Source organism: Neophocaena asiaeorientalis, unplaced genomic scaffold (genome assembly GCF_003031525.2).
Source record: "Neophocaena asiaeorientalis asiaeorientalis breed wild unplaced genomic scaffold, Neophocaena_asiaeorientalis_V1.1 scaffold118, whole genome shotgun sequence".
Taxonomy (NCBI): Eukaryota; Metazoa; Chordata; class Mammalia; order Artiodactyla; family Phocoenidae; genus Neophocaena; species Neophocaena asiaeorientalis.
Genome location: NW_020175528.1, coordinates 11,400,079 through 11,417,176, shown reverse-complemented (window position 1 = coordinate 11,417,176; position 17,098 = coordinate 11,400,079). Strand labels below are relative to the sequence as shown.

The window sequence follows — 17,098 nt, the reverse complement described above, 5'->3', positions numbered from 1 at the left end:
GAAGATGTGACTGCACTGCTCCAATTGCATAATCAAGTTCTAAGGGATAAGGAGCATCAGGAAGCTTCTTATGGATGAGCAAAGAAAGTGGTTTCTTAAGATGGAGTCCATTCCTGATGAAGACATTGTGAAGATGGTTGAAATGCCAACAAATGATTTAGAATATTACATAAACTTAACTGATAAAGCAGCAGCAGGGTTTAAGAGGACTGACGACAATTTTGAAAGAAGTTCTACTGTGGGTAAAATGCTTTCAAACAGCATTGCGTGCTACAGAGAAATCTTTCATGAAAGGAAGAGCCAATCAATGTGGCGAACATCACTGTGGTCTTATTTTAAGAAATTGCCACAGGCGTCCCAACCTTCAGCAACCACCACCCTGATCATTTAGCAGCCACTAACATCAAGGCAAGACCCTCCACCAGCAAAACTGTTATGACTTGTTGAGGGCTCAGATGATGGTTAGCATTTTTTAACAATAAAGTATTTTTTAATTAAGGTACATACATTGTTTTCTTAGACATAATGCGATTGCACACTTACTAGAATACAGTATAGCGTACACATAACTTTGATATGCACTGGGAAAGCAAAACTTTGTGTGACTCACCATATTGTGATATTTGCTTTATTGCGGTGGTCTGGAACTGAACCCGCAATATCTCTGAGGCATGCCTGTATAAATAATCTATTTGTAGACAGGCTAATTATATCAGTCCAAATAAAAAGCAAATTCCTTCGTATTTGGACTTGTCCATTGGCAAATAAATGTAAGAAGCTAGCCAAAATGTAATTTAATTCCTTTGGGATTTCTATTTAAGGAAAACAAAACAAAAATGCTCAAATTTAATGATTCTCTTATATACGCCTCCCTGGGCACATAAATGATAAAAGCAACTTATCCCACAGGGATAAATTCATGTCCTCCTCCTCAGCTTCTTCATTTTTTGATTAGAGACAAAACAAGTAAGTCACACTTTTCCATATAAATTTTCCAGAACTTTTAAAATTTTAGGGAAGAAAACTTTACTTAGTATATTAAGAAAAACTTCAAATTGGCACATTATCCACATAACAAAAAGTTAGGACTAGAGGGAAACCCAAAGGTCAAAAAATTGGCTCCAAATATCTTCCAGCTCTGGTGGAATAGCAAATCCTCCATTTAAAAGCTACTCAGTTAAATTTTTTTTTAGCTTACTTAGGCATTAGTGATCAATTAAGGCAGTGAGGACTAGAGATCCAAAAGAGAAGGGAAATACACTGAAAGAAGCTATACTTGCTTAGTTGCTTTTTTCTATTGAGGAATTTGATATTATTTGCCATTTCACAGCATGGGGCAAGAGTTTAAGCAGAAAGTGTCTGCCCCAAATTTTTGCCAAGCTCTTGGGATGAGGAGATAAAAATGTAATGACTACTAAGGTAGGCCAGACCCAAAGGACCAAGATCTCGAGAAAATGGGTTTTTAGAGAAGAGAGGCCAACATTCTTGTCCTTGAGGCATTTGTCAACATAAAACTTCCAGAGTGTAAGAGACTGAGAAACTAGGAAGAAAGCAGGCAAAAAGGCTAAGGAAAACTTTTAGAAGTCTCACAACCCTGGAGGAACACAAATTGGAAATTAGAGTCTGCTGAGGAAGAGCTGCAATGGTAGCTGCACTACAGATTTTAACTCTCACAAAGTTTGAAACCTATTCTCAGACTGTATCTATCCCTGATTAGACCAAGAGAACCTGCCCCTCCTCTAACCACTGGCTAGAATAATTAAATCTTCTCTGAGGAAGATAATGTCATCCAGAGCTTCTTACCTTGGCAGTCATAAAATGCTCAGCATTCAATTAAAACAACAATAGCAACAACAACAAAAACAGGCCTAAAAGAGAACAGTAACAAATGATCAACAAACAACAGAAGGAAAAGGTGCTAGAAACAGACCTACAGATTATCTAGTTATTAAAGTAACAAAACATAGACTTAAAAATAACTGTAATTAATATGTTCAATAAAATAGATGGCAAGATGGAGAGCTTTAGAAAGTATGGGAATATATATAAAATAACTGAAGTTCTAGAACTGGAGGATACAATAATTGAAATTCAGCACTTAGTGATTAAATTACTAGCAGATCAGTTACAAGAAAAGAGAGGTATAAAATAATCAGACTAAAATACAAGGAGAGGGGCTTCCCTGGTGGCGCAGTGGTTGAGAGTCCACCTGCCGATGCAGGGGATATGGGTTCGTGTCCTGGTCCGGGAGGATCCCACATGCCGCATAGCAGCTGCACCCGTGAGCCATGGTCGCTGAGCCTGCACGTCCGGAGCCTGTGTTCCGCAACGGAAGAGGCCACAACAGTGAGAGGCCCGCGTACCGCAAAAAAAAAAAAAAAAAGTACAAGGAGAAAAGAAGGATGGAAAATACAGAAAGAGATTAGCAGACTTAAGGGATATTGGAAATGATGTAATGTATCTGTAGAAGAGAAAAAGAGGAGAGGGAGAACGGGAGCGAAGCAATAGTTGAATAGAAACTGGTGAAACATTTTCAAAAGCTGAAGAAAGATATGAAGATACAGTTTTGCAAAGCACTACTGCTCCCTAAAATTATGAATATCAAAAATATCACATCTATGCACACTGTATTAAAAACAATGAAAAAAATAAAAGAAGAGAAAATCTTAAAAGTAGCCAGAGTAAAGAAAAAAACACACATTGAGTTTTCAGACTTTCAGTAACTCTCATTTTTTCATTTTCTTATATCCTTATAGTGATGTATTTCTCTAATTTAATTCATTCTATGATCCTTTGTCCTAGGAACTCTAAAAATGCAAAAATAAATGCACAGGGCTGGGCAATTTGAATGACAGAGGACCAAGTTTCTTTAAAAATCAGCTCAGATTACTTATTTCATTTCCCCTTTTCTAGCATGAATTCTTTTCCCATTTATAATTTTACTTGGAGATTAGGAGGTGACTCTTTGTTGCTTGATTCACTGGAAATTTTAATATTTGGGACCAACTCTCCAACTTGATTTGTCATTTTCCCATGAGCTATTCAGACTCTCTTGCAAATATATCCTCCACTGACCCATTCAATATGTAAACTTTGATGTTTTCAAATTTAATTCACAGTGACTATGAAACTTGAATCTTTGTTTTCAGGTCATGGTTCCATTATAAAATATTTATAAGAATGTAGGGAGTAATTATTTTACATCTGGGAAGATAGAACTATAATTTTTAAAGATGGGAACATTCTTAAAGATTTATACAGTGGCCCATCCTCCTGGTCTCTATTTAAACCAAATTTGAAAGAAAATAACCAAGAAGAATTGTCATGGGCTTTGGATTTATATTTTGCTCATTTCTCATTGGCCAATGTAGTAGCCAAACTACTATCTAAATAAGAAGGGAGAAGATAACTACAGTGGTCAATTTTAGGAACAAAGATTGGTGGAAGAGTAAATAAAAGGACAAAAGAGGAAATAATTTAGGAAATTATGTAGGAAAAGTAGAAAAGAGAATAAGAGGTAGAGAGGAGAGTTATTTAAACAATATACAAAGAAAAGGATTAGATTTAGGTGTTCAGATTTAACAAGTATTTTTTAGCCTCTATTATGGGTCTGCCTGTGTCTTAGGCTCTAAACAAAATGGAAAAGACCTCTGCTTTCAAGGAACTTATATTCTAGTTGTTATATATCAGTTAAGATTAGGTTGTCTGCATTAAAAAATGTTTAAAAAGATGAAAAAAAAAATCACACTTTCCCCTCTAACATAAAAAATAAAACAAAACAGAATATAACCTAGTGCTGATATGGTGATTCCAGAATCACTGTGTTCATTCTCCATCTATATTTTTTCTCTACAATCACATAGTAAATAGCTTCCATCTCAAAGCAACGCACTGCTCAGAACAGCTGCTGGGGCACCAGCCTTCACATCCATTACGAGACAGCAAGAAAGGGGAAGGGTAAAAAAGCAAAAGGGAACTATTAACCCTTAAGGAATCTTTCTAGGATTCTCTTTCCAAAACTTCCACTTATAACTCATAGGTCAGGACTTAGTCATATGAAACCTGAAGCTAAAAGGAACATTGGGAAATAATACATTTTTATCAGGCATATCACTGCTCCAGATAACATTGGTTTGTTTGTTCCTTAAGCAGAAGGTGAGAATGGATAGGACATAAGGATCCAATTTGCTCTGTCATGGATAGAAACATGTGAATATGGTTATTTTAATAAAATATTACTCAGTATCATATGTCAGTGGAATTATAATTAGCCCAGTGTCTTTGTTTATTATTTTATAATTATTTGCTTCTTATGGTCTTCAAACCATGGATATATTTATAATGGTGAGAAAAAAATAAAGAGACTCAGGTTGGTTGAGAGAATCTGTTTTCTCCTAGCTGGCCCTATCTGTTATTGTTCATCTAAAGCCACAGTTACTTTGCTCCATTCTCTAAAAGCATACTTTTTTGTATGGAACTGGGAAAATTATTTAAACCTTAAATTTCATTCATCTGCAGAACTATCAATACTTGCAGATATTGCCTTTGGACATTTAAGAGACTAATGAGAGCTGGGCTATCATCTCATAGGATTATTCACAAATAAAAGTAATACATTTATGTTCTCAATAGTCTAAGAGCCAGAGAGTTGGCATAAGACACTGCCAACTCAACCCTATTTCAGTTATTCATATTAAGGACATATGTAAATAAGCTCCAGAACACCTTAAAGTTTCAATTCCATTATAATTCTTTCCTGTGGCTAATTACTGGTAGCAGACAGAGTTTCCCTTACATACGAGTTTCGTAAAATTAAACTCTGTTAAAGTATTAGTAAGGAGTATATTGATTGCTTCCCAGCTCCTACTTCCCTCCCTCACATTATTAGGAAATAAATTAATAGTTAACTCCTTTTCTGAATTAATTAATCAATTTCCTGAGTACAGGAGCTTTACAATTTACAACATGCTTTCCCAGGTAATAACTCACTGTATTCTCACAACCATCCTATAAAGTAAACAATCTGCCATTTTTATTCCTGTTTTATAGGTAGTTGAGGGTCTTAGGGGTAAAGTGAATTATTCAAGTCACTTGGCCTGTAAATAAAAAAATTTGGACTATGACTGATTTTAAAAATATATTTTTCACTATAATTATCGCTCCTCTTATCTACCCATGAAGGACAAACTCTTGTATAGTAAAATCATTTCCCTATGTTGCTGTTACCAATACCATGGAAAAAGAAAATTCTTCTTTGTGCTTCTGATCACCCCTCTTTTAATTACGTTCATACACTCTCAAACCTCTTCCTTTTCTTCCCCTCCAGAGCAATTTGTTTTGTTGCTATTTCTTAATTAATGTTCATTCTTCACCAACATTGCTACAAAGGGCAGGAATGAAATATCAAAACTTGCTTTATAATTGTAGATTCACTCCTGCTGTGAGGTTCAATGAAAGGAATAAAATTTCAATTAAGCAATTATCTAAGAGTGCCACTGAAAGCCTTCAGGAGAGCAATGGTTTCTTTCCATGGCTTTTGCAGCCCTCATTGACCATATGTTGAATTTCCATTTTTCACGGTTTCCTCTTAGGTGGAAAGCTCCACATATTGACATGTGTGTAATGGAGGAGCACAACGTGAGGCCCAGTTTTATATTTATCCAAGCCCACCGGCTTCAATGTCTGTGACAAGGGTAGAATGGGTACCAGCAAGACACCCCACATTTTTGATGCCCTGTCAAAGGCTGGCTGTTCCTGGTCCTGTGATGATATGGAAATGGCTCCTTTCTTATTATACAGGCCAAGCTCACATGCGGATTAGCCCTTTGAACACCAAGTCCATTTCTTTGCTTTCATTGTTAGTACTTATAAAGCAGACCCTGACTAGACATCAGACACTCCAGTTTCCAACTGAGTTGACTGAGGAGAGCCTAAGAGAGGAAAGACATCAAAGCTCAGGAGAGTCAGGTCCTCTCCAAGATATCAATTAAGCCAAGTTTGATCATGTTTTCCTGTCTTTTAACTCACAGACCAGTTTCCAGCAAGTTGTGAGCACAAACTGTCACTCCATGGACACTCAAGGGGCACTTGGAATCAATCACCACATGTCTACCCACTGAAATTAATTTGGAGCAACAATATGTTCTATGGATATTTCTTAGGGTTTTTTTTCGGCTGCACTAAACAGCACGCAGGATCTTAGCTCCCCTCCCCAACCAGGGATTGAACCCGTGCCCCTTGCAGTGGAAGCGTGGAGTCTCAACCACTGGACCACCAGGGAAGTCCTTTAGGTTTTTTTTTTTTAGGGCCTTTGCTCTAAGATTATAAAGGATACATTTTAAAAACTTTTTTTTTAACAGCTGTAGGACCTTTTGTTTTTAATTGGAGTATAATTGCTTTACAATGTAGTGTGAGTTTCTGCTGTACAATGAAGTGAATCACCTATATGTATACATATATCCCCTCCCTCTTGGACCTCCCCCCATCCCACCCATCTAGTTCTAAAGGTGAATATAATGCTATAATATTCATTTAAAGTAATATAACACTATTAATAATACACTGCATTTGCATTGTGGCTTAAACTTGTTTACATGTTGTAACTATGGTTTTAAGTAATCAGTGTATTGATTTTCTGTGTATTCAATGATATTTGAGTAAAGATACAGAAAGTTTTATCAAAAAGGTATAGTATTTTCATATCATTTTTCTTTCTTTGCATTGCTGAACTTGATGTTTAAAAAATAGAAACATGGAAGTACCACTGATCTTTTGTATTATTCTTTTATAAAAAGAAATCTAGGATTCTAAAGCAGGAGTACTCGGGGGAAATTTACATTTAAACATTAACATCATTGCAAATATAGAACTTTTAAAAAGATATAAAGAGGATTATAGAAAGGCCTTGATTTTAAAGAAACTTGAAAAATGAAAAGAAATATTAATTGAATTTTCTATGATCCCTATCCCCAATACCTGATCTTGCAGAAGTAAACAGAGACCACACATTCTTCTTTGCAAGCAGGATTTTGATGGCTCCCTGTTACACCAAGCCCATGGTCATCACTGTTGCATTCCAAACTCTAATGGTCTGACTCATGCCTTGCTTAACTCCTCCACTTCTGCTCTCTCACCTGAAGTTCCAATCACAACATTTTACTTGAATAATTTTAAGCATCTGCACCATTTTTCATAAGCTCTCTCAAGCTACAGTAATCTTTCTCTGCTATGGGTTTAATTGTGTTGCCCAAAAAAGATATTTTGAAGTTGTAAGCCCCAGTACCTTAGAATGTGACCTTATTTTGAAATAAAGTCAATGCAGATTATAATTAATTAAGATGAGGTCATACTGGAGTAGGGTGGGCCACTAATCCAACATGACTGCAGTGCTTAGTTATAAGAAGACTGCTCAATGGAGATACAAACACACAGGGAGAATGCCATGTGAGGATTGAGGTCATGTATCTGCAAGGCATCAGAAACCAGGAGAGAGGCATGGTACAGATTCTCCCTCACATGTCTCAGAAGAAACCAACCCTGTAGACATCTTGATTTTGCACCTTTAGCCTACAGAAATTTAAAAGAATAAATTGTTGTTTTAAACTACCCAATTTGTGCTATTTTGTTACAGCAGCCCTAGGTAACTAATACATACCCTATCTCCAACTGTTAATGTCTACCTATTCTCTGGATGGAGTTCAGGTTAAATGTCATCACTATCTTCCCTGGCTCTTCCCTGAAGGAACCTAATAATCAACATGTTATTTTGCTTCTGTTTTCCTAAAAAACAGTTGTAATAATAGCTCAACCTATAAGAAAAAAATATTTAATATTAAAAGCCCTATGGTTTTAGGAAATAAAGAACAAAATATAAATGTATAATCTTATTTTTACCCCATGGAAATATAACAGATTAATCAATTAAAAATGTAGAATTCTATGTTCAGTCAATTCTAAACTTCTGTCTCTTTGTTCTAAATCTTTGTACATAATATACCCTCTAATGGAATGTCTTTTTATGCTTCTCTTGCCTAGATGACACCTACTCTGAAAAACCATTTTTAAATTCCAAGTACAGGCTTGTAGTCTGTCTCTATCGTCAAATAACAGGCTTAGTAAAACTAAGTTTATGTTACCAATAAGTTCCACTGGGAAACTTAGGCTATCATAGGAATGTATGAACTGAGAAGTGGCCATTGAATGGGCTGATATACTTAAGAATAATGTGTTTAAGAATTTAAATATGGTTGCTTTAGCCAAGAAGTAGAATTTTACTAAAATTCAACTTTGCCTCTATTTTATTTAAAAATCTAGCAACAGACATAATGACACTGGCACATGTATTTGGATTTGGACCTGGACCACCATGAAGGTAAAATGGGTGATGTTCTTTATATATACAAATGTATAAATATTTCATTTCAATGACTAATGGTCTATATGACATTCTATTATTTATTCCGTAACATTTAAGTTTCTCAATACCCAATTGGCTAAAGAATGGCAAGATAACGTTAATGGTGTTAAAGACAATAATGTCATGAGCTTGTAAAGAGCATCACAAAGCACTACTGAGCTTGTTCAATTTACCCTGAATAATTCAGATTTACTCTATTTTGCCAAGAAGTGCATTTCACGCATTTTTTCCCCTCAGCATATTGTTAGACTAGAGTACAGTGTGCCAGGATTATTATATTCATAAGGAAATCTTACATGTAACTTTCTGTAATGAAAGCTTATTGGTCTTAGCCAACTTTAACCACAAGTTTTCTGAAGTCTGTGCCCTGTGTAAACATGAAATAAACAAAGCACTTACAATAAAGCCTAAAGAAATGTTGATGTCACCATATATTCTATCTGGAAATACACCTTGGCTGACATTTTGAAGATGTATAAAGATTTTTAAAAGATTTCTGAACCAGTCGTTTTGGCTGATATATAGGGCTCTCTCTTTTTTAGCACTTTCCGAGGTGAAGTGACTATAATTCACATTTTTCATCCTGTAATTGGTAGAGCAACTACCCAACTAGATTAGGGTTTCATGGGTTCTTTTTCCAACCTCATTAATTCAAAGGGATCAAGATCCGCGGAAAAAAAAACAGAAGAAGCTGAGAGAAAACTTTCAGTAATTCATCAGAGCTGTTTACAGTGCAATTATACACAAGTACAGTCATTAAAAAATAAAACTGAAAAATGTTAAACTTCTGGTAAATTTGCAGAGGAAGATGTCAAATACTTCGTGAGTGTAAGTCTTATGATGCGAGTTCTTAAACCATTTTTGTTTAGACAAATCCTCTCTGTAGCAGCTCATGTTTTCTCTAAGGAAAGACTAATTAAAAACTATTTAAGGAATGACTTGGGATAGCAATGTTTAGCAGTGTTAATGTTACTTAGCTTAGAAGTTCTAACTCGTATAAAAACAATAAGCAAAACTGATCCATAATTTTTCTAACGTCAAATCCTGGTGAAGAAAATGTTATTAATATATATTTTCATACTGTCTTAATTTTTTCTAATTATACAAGTAAGAAAAAGTTAAAATTCAAATATTAAGGAAATGAATAAAACAAATAAAAGTCCTCCATAATCTCACCCCTTTAGTTGCTGGCTACATAGTCCTTCAGCTTGTTTTCAGTACATTTGCTAATACTGTTACTGTCCTATTTTTATAGAAAAATGTCATACAATATATACTGCTCTAAAATTGGACTTTTTTCATTTAGCAATATATTTTGAACCTTTTTTCATGATGCTAAATTTAGCTATATCTCATTATTTTTAATAGATATTTTTCATGCTACTCCATTAAATGGATCTATTATAGTTTTTTCCCCATTGATGGATATTTGAGTTCTTAGCTATCAAAACAAAGCAGAAGTGAATATTCTTATACATATATGTTATCATACTTTGGTACTTATTTCTGGAGGATAAATATCTAGAAGCGAAAAATGCTATGTCAAGGATATGCTCATTTTAGATTTTTTTTTTCTTCCAGTTTTATTGAGATGTAATTGACACACGGCACTGTATAAGTTTAAGGTGTTCAGCATAATGATTTGACGTACATCATGAAATGATTACCACAGTAAGTTTGGTGAACATTCATCATCTCATAGATTCAAAATTAAAGAAAGAAAAAAATTTTTCCTTGTGATGAGAATTCTTAGGATTTACTCTCTTAACTTTCATATATAACAAATAGCAGTGTTAATTAAATTATTTATCATGTTATACATTGCATTCCTAGTACTTATTTACTTATAACTGGAGATTTGTACCTTTTGATGGCCTTCATCCAATTCCCCCTCCCCCATCCCTCACCTCTGGTACAAAAATCTGATCTCTTTTTTTGAGTTTGTTTGTTTTTGAAGTATAATTGACCTAGGTCATTTTAGATGTAATAAACATTGCTAAAGTATGCTTGAATTAGTACTGCACTGAATATAACCAAAGCATTAGAAACCTCCCTTCTCTGTTCCTTAGGAATTTTTGTTTTATTTACTTTAACTGTATAAATTGATGTGGGGTTATATAATATTAAGCCTTCCTATGGAAGGACATGATATTTCTCACCATTTATTCAGGTTGTCTTTTATGTTCTTTTGGCAAGTTTTATGTACAGAAATAGAGCACATAAATTTGCATAATCCTGTACAATATATATTCACAGAATATTATCATTAATTGCTAAACTCTCATTTTGATTTATATTTTGTGTTCCAAGCTTTATTTGCATAATTTTTGCTTATCAAATGAGTTCTTTTTGAACACTAACATATTAATATTAATGTAGGCAACCTAGAAGTATTTCACATTTACTTTGTGTTCTAAACACAAAATGTAATGTTTGGCACATATTAGGTATTTAATAAATTCTTATTGAATACATTAATGAAACTTATTTACCTTTACTTATGAATAGAGCAAACAAGGAGACACTAAATGTCTTAAGGTGGTGAAGCCAAGTTTCTTGCCGGTCTATCACAGTTACTCTTCTTTCCGTCCCTCTACACTTATTTACGTGAAATTATCCAAAGAAATTACACCATAGACTTTAGTTTTGATAGTGGACAGGGAGACATCTAGTCCATTGAAGGCCTATGTATTTGGTTGCTACCTATCTCTTTTCTCTCCAAGTCCCCTCTCTCTCCAAATGTATACAGGTACTACTACAAGCTGAAAATGTGAAGTCGTGCAAAGATTTGTTTGAAAAGCTAAACATTTCAGTGAAAGATTTTCCTGAAATAAGAAACTAAGTACAGCTTTCATGAACCACCAATCAAGATCTGATAATATTATTCATGCAGCAATTTGAAAGTGAAGCAGGAGGAAAATCAGACTCACTCTGCCATTGCATAAATCACCCCCATGGGAGTGAGGGAAGCACTCAGAGAATGAAAAATGGGAAATTCATGACTCTTCCTGACTAACAACGGTTCAGTCTAGAGTGAACGGCAGTCATGATTTTCCTATAACATCCTCTCACGAAACAAAGATAAATTTCAATTCAAAAATAATGCTTTTATTGTATTCAAAATGGTTTGTTTTGTGTAAGACACAGTTTATTAAACTGATGAAATTCGTCACTGAAAACAGCATTTATGCAGATTGGACTTGGTTAGTAGGATCTTGCTATTGGAAACTGACATGAAACTATAATGTAGAACCCATAACTGATTCTAAAGTGGAGGAAGAAAGTATTGAGCTAAGTCCTCTGGAAGGAAAATAACACCTTCTAAGGAGAACAAATATAAGGATGCTCATAGAGGTATCTCAAGCCCTAATTTTTTCTTTCCTGCCATGTGTGTTTGAGTATGAAATAGGTTGCAAAGGCAGACTAAGGATCAGTTAGTTTAGACCTAATCATTTATAAGCAATGGGCTCCCTAGGATTGAGATAGCAACTGCTGCAAGATATGCAAACTGGGAAGCCTTAATATCCTGCTACGTTAGTGGTTCTCAACTGAGAGTGGTTCCTTCCCCCCGCACTTTCCACCTCAGTATAGCTGGCAGTCTCTGGAGAAATGCTTGGTTGTCACAACTGGTGTGTGTGGGGGGAGTCAGTTGCCACTGATATCTACTGGGTTGCTAAACATCCTACAATGCACAGGACAGTCCCCTACAACATACAATTATCCAGCCCAAAATGTCAGCACTACTAGTATGAAACCCTGTGCTGGATGAATGGACAAATTATCAGGTACATCTTTGTGATATGACTTATGATTCAGGGTGAGATGATTAAGATAAATATGACTTGAGGTAAATATTAAATTGCACTTAAAATTATGCCTTTAAATTGCTTTAAATGACATTTGCAATGAATAGTAGATTCATGTTGATTAAAGCTGTTTAAATAAATAATTAAATATGTTTTTATGAATGTAGGGTAATTCAGGATTAGTAATTTGCAGCGTTTTGAGCAGAATTTAGCATCTGGGTCTCACATATTATGTCTCTCTTCATTCAGACCTGTGGACAATGTCCTACTGGACACCTCGTGGCAAATTTCCAGAATGGCAGTTTTTGCAATCCAGGATAAATGCATATATTCCTTTGAAAACTTAATATACTAAACAGATTTGGTCCTGAATTCTTAGTTTCCCAGAAACTTTCTGTAGAATGTGGTCCCAACTGACTCTTTATTAGATGTTATGGCTCCAGCTTTGACTCTGTAGGTGAAAGGAACATGGCTCCCCTGATCACAACTACTTGGATCAGAAATGGAGGCATGTACCATACGCATAGTGTGACCCAAATATCAAAGGTGACAGTTTACATGATAGACTCAGTGGTGGTAGCTTTCTGCTTCTATCTCAATGAAAAGTTTGTGATTTTTGTTTTTTCTTCAGGAAACACTGAATTGTGATTTAGAGATCATAATTTAATGACCTGATTTCATTACACTTTTGAGAAGCTTTATTTTTCTCTCTCTTTTTTTTTTTTTTTTTGCTTTCATCACTTTATTCTCAAGCTTATGTGTGGGCTTAGCAGGAATGAGAGGGGGACAAGTATTTCTGAAAAGCTTGATAAATAAATAAATGCGCTTCACGGGCTGCTTGTAAATTTTGGAGACTAATCCCTTGTCAGTCACATCATTTGCAAATATTTTCTCCCATTCTGTGGGTTGTCTTTTTGTTTTGTCTATTGTTTCCTTTGCTGTGCAAAAGTTTTTGAATTTAATGAGTTCCCATTTTTTAATTTTTGTTTTTATTTCCATTACTCTGGGAGATGGCTCAAAAAAGTATTGCTGCAATTTATGTCAAGGAGTGTTCTGCCTATGTTTTTCACTAAGTTTTATAGTATCCAGTCTTACATTTAGGTCTTTAATCCATTTTGAGTTTATTTTTGTGTATGGTGTTAAAGAATGTCCTAATTTCATTTTTTTTCATATGTAGCTACAGCTCATGCGGCTCAATATAAAAAGAAAACACAACCCAATCAAAAAATGGGCAGAAGACCTTAATAGGCTTTTCTCCAAAGAAGACACACAGATGACCAAGAAGCACATGAAAAGATGCTCAACATCACTAGTTATTAGAGAAATGCACATCAGAACTACAATGAGATATCCCCTCACACCAGTCAGAATGGCCATCATCAAAAAATCTACAAACAATGCTAGAGAGGGTGTGGAGAGAAGGGAACCCTCCTGCACTGTTGGTGGGAATATAAATTGGTGCAGCCACTATGGAGAACAGTATGGAGGTTCCTTAACAACTAAAAATAGAGCTACCATATGATCCAGTAATCCCATTCCCGGGCATATATCCAGAGAAAAACATGGTTTGAAAGGATACATGTACCCCAATGTTCATTACAGCTCTGTTTACAATAGCCAAGATATGGAAGAAACCTAAATGTACATCAAGAGAGGAATGGATAAAGAAGATGTGGTACATATCTACAACGGAATATTACTCAGCCATTAAAAAGAATGAGATAATGCCATTTGCAGCAACATGGATGGACCTGGAGATTATCATACTAAGTGAAGTAAATCAGACAGAGAAAGACAAGTATCATATGATATGGCTTAAATGTGGAATCTAAAAAAAATGATACAAATGAACTTACTTGCAAAGTAGAAACAGACTCACAGACTTAATGAGGGAACTTACTGTTACCAAGGGGGAAGGTGGGGAGGAGGGATATATTGGGAGTTTGGGACTGACATGTACACACTACTATATTTAAAATAGATAAACAACAAAGACCTATTGTATAGCACAGGGAACTCTGCTCAATATTCTGTAATAACCTAAATGGGAAAAGAATTTGAAAAAGAATAGATACATGTATATGTATAACTGAATCACTTTTCTGTACACCTGAAACTAACACAACATTGTTAATCAACTATGCTCCAATATAAAATAAAAATAAATGCCCTTCACGGAGGCAATGAAGGCAACTAGCTCAATCAAATTCTCTTTTTGTAAGAAGGATAAATTCTCAGGCAAGGAAAAGTTATGTTTCCTAGGCTGAGGGTATTTTCTTTGGCCATGATAAACTATTTCTAAAGTCATTTAAGAAACCCGGGAATCCCGAGACTTTTGTCAACCTGCAGCCAGTCAGAAAAATCCCACACTTCTGTGTGTCCTTCTGTGTGTTCCTTCAATGAGGCATAATCTTTAATGGTGCATAGCTCCTTCTTGTAACTTTAAGAGATTTGCCTTTCTATGTCTTAAATCTATGGGACTGGATTTGAGAGCTGGAACCAACAGAAGTCCTTTTCTCTGTGTAAAACAATACTGGGGGGCTTCCCTGGTGGCGCAGTGGTTGAGAGTCCGCCTGCCGATGCAGGGGACACGGGTTCGTACCCTGGTCCGGGAAGATCCCACATGCCGCGGAGCAGCTAGGCCCGTGAGCCATGGCCGCTGAGCCTGTGTGTCTGGAGCCTGTGCTCCGCAATGGGAGAGGCCACAACAGTGAGAGGCCCACATACTGCAAAAAAAAAAAAAAAAAAAAAAAAAAAACGGGCGTCAAAACAAAAAAAAAAAAAAAAAAAAAAAAAACAATACTGGGACTAAATACATTTTTCTGGATCCAACTTAAAAAATTCTGTGACTGAGCATACTTGCCTAGTCATATTAAAAGAATACTAAGAAGAAGCAAAAAATACTTAGCTACTGCTTCAAGAAAAACTTATTCTTGATAGATAAGAGTGTGAAACAACTAAAATAGTTTACTGATTACTCAGAGCTTGCTCATCAAGATGCTTAAAAAATCTTATCTCACCCTCACTTTGCTGTGCCCACCAAACCAAGGTCATTATATCATAAACTTTGCCTGACTATAGCTGTTTTCTTACCTTTTAAGATGTAAATCATGGAAGTTCCCTGGTGGCGCAGAGGTTAAAAATCTGCCTGCCAATGCAGGGGACACAGGTTTGAGCCCTGGTCCGGGAAGATCCCACATGCTGCGGAGCAACTAAGCCCGTGCACCACAACCACTGAGCCCGTGCTCTAGAGCCCGCGAGCCACAATTACTGAGCCCGCATGCCACAACTACTGAAGCTCACATGCCTAGAGCATGTGCTCTGCAAAACAGAAGCCACTGCAATGAGAAGCCCACTCACTACAACGAAAAATAGCCCCCACTCGCCGCAACTAGAGAAAGCCCATGCGCAGCAACAAAGACCCAATGTAGCCAAAAATAAATCAATTAATTTTTTAAAAAGATGTAAATTACAATGATCCTGCTCAGGCGTTAAAACCATATACGTCCCTTGATGTTCCCCTCTCAGACACTTCTAAGACTCTGTCAAGGTAAAGTTCTCCCTTGCTACAAATGGTATAATGAACTTAATTTTCTTGACCACCATGCTTTTCTGGTGGTCTTTGGAAAATGAGTATTAGCAAACTCAAGGTATTACAATGAAGGTCAAGAAGACCCCAAAACATAAATCAATCTCATAAGTTGCTGGACCTTCTTAAAAAGTGATTTATACTAAAACTGGTTTCTAAGGAGAGAAGAAAATTAAATAACCAATCATTTCTTATCACCTCGCACAAAGTTGGTTGAGGTGTCTATCAAAACTGTCCTAGGGCTTCCCTGGTGGCGCAGTGGTTGAGAGTCCGCCTGCCGATTCAGGGGACGCAGGTTCGTGTCCCGGTCCGGGAAGATCCCACATGCCGCAGAGCGGCTGGGCCCGAGAGCCATGGCCGCTGAGCCTGCGCGTCCGGAGCCTGTGTCCCGCAATGGGAGGGGTCGCAACAGTGAGAGGCCCGCGTACCGCAAAATAAATAAATAAATAAATAAAACTGTTCTAAAGCTCTAAGAAAGGAGAAAATTTTCTAAATGCTTTTTTGAAGCTGGCATTTTAGGTATACAAAAATCTCACAAAAATAATATCTAACTGTACACTGAACAAGAAGAAATCTTAGTATATAATTTAAAAAGCAAATGTATTTTTAATTCTCACCATTCTTTTAAACCTGTTTAGAGAGCATTGTCATTTCTGTTTCTGGATGAAGTGCCATTGCTTTCTTATCAGTCCTTTAAGTTGCAAACCTTTTAAACATCCAGTCTTGTGTAATGATCAAATCTTTGAAGTTGATTTAAATTGTCTTTTTCTTTTCCTTCCAGCTGGAGTTTTCTTTGGGCTGACTACTTGCAGGAGAAGATATGGTGCTTAATTACTTTTCTCTCTTTTTCATTAACCTCTTGTTCCACTCAATATCTTTTAATCCAACACCATCAAAGTTGTGGGGGTGGCACTGTGAGAAGAATTAAACGTGAGAGAAGAGGTAAGGCAAGTAGGAAGCTTGTATTTGACTTTTTCTACATATCTCAGATATCTTCATGATTTCTGGACATTACAGATATTTAAAGCCAACTTTTTTCACTTCCTTGGCACTTCTGTGGGTTTTCTGAAGAATTCTCTGTGGAGTGCCTTTTTCTAAAACTCCTGTGATGTGGGCAGGGTTTTTGCTTTGTCAGATCTATCTCCACTCATAGAGGATGTTCTTCTGGATGGGTACCCTGCATACTTTTCCAGATGATATACCTCACCTAAAAGGCAATGCTCCTGAGGTAGATCAGACTTAAAATTGTCCCAGGATGACATTTCTACTTGGAAATCGTATGTGGTC

The 17,098-nt window shown here is 36.1% G+C and overlaps 1 long non-coding RNA gene across 1 annotated transcript in view; it reads right to left on the bottom strand.

Annotated features, from left to right (window-relative positions):
• LOC112415905 (uncharacterized) overlaps window positions 1-16,712 on the bottom strand; it is a 59,580-nt gene extending 42,868 nt beyond the window's left edge. Inside the window, exon 1 of the long non-coding RNA XR_003006391.1 lies at window positions 16,429-16,712. This is a non-coding gene — a long non-coding RNA (uncharacterized LOC112415905). The remainder of the gene's footprint in view (window positions 1-16,428) is intronic.
• Between the last annotated feature and the right edge of the window lie 386 nt (window positions 16,713-17,098).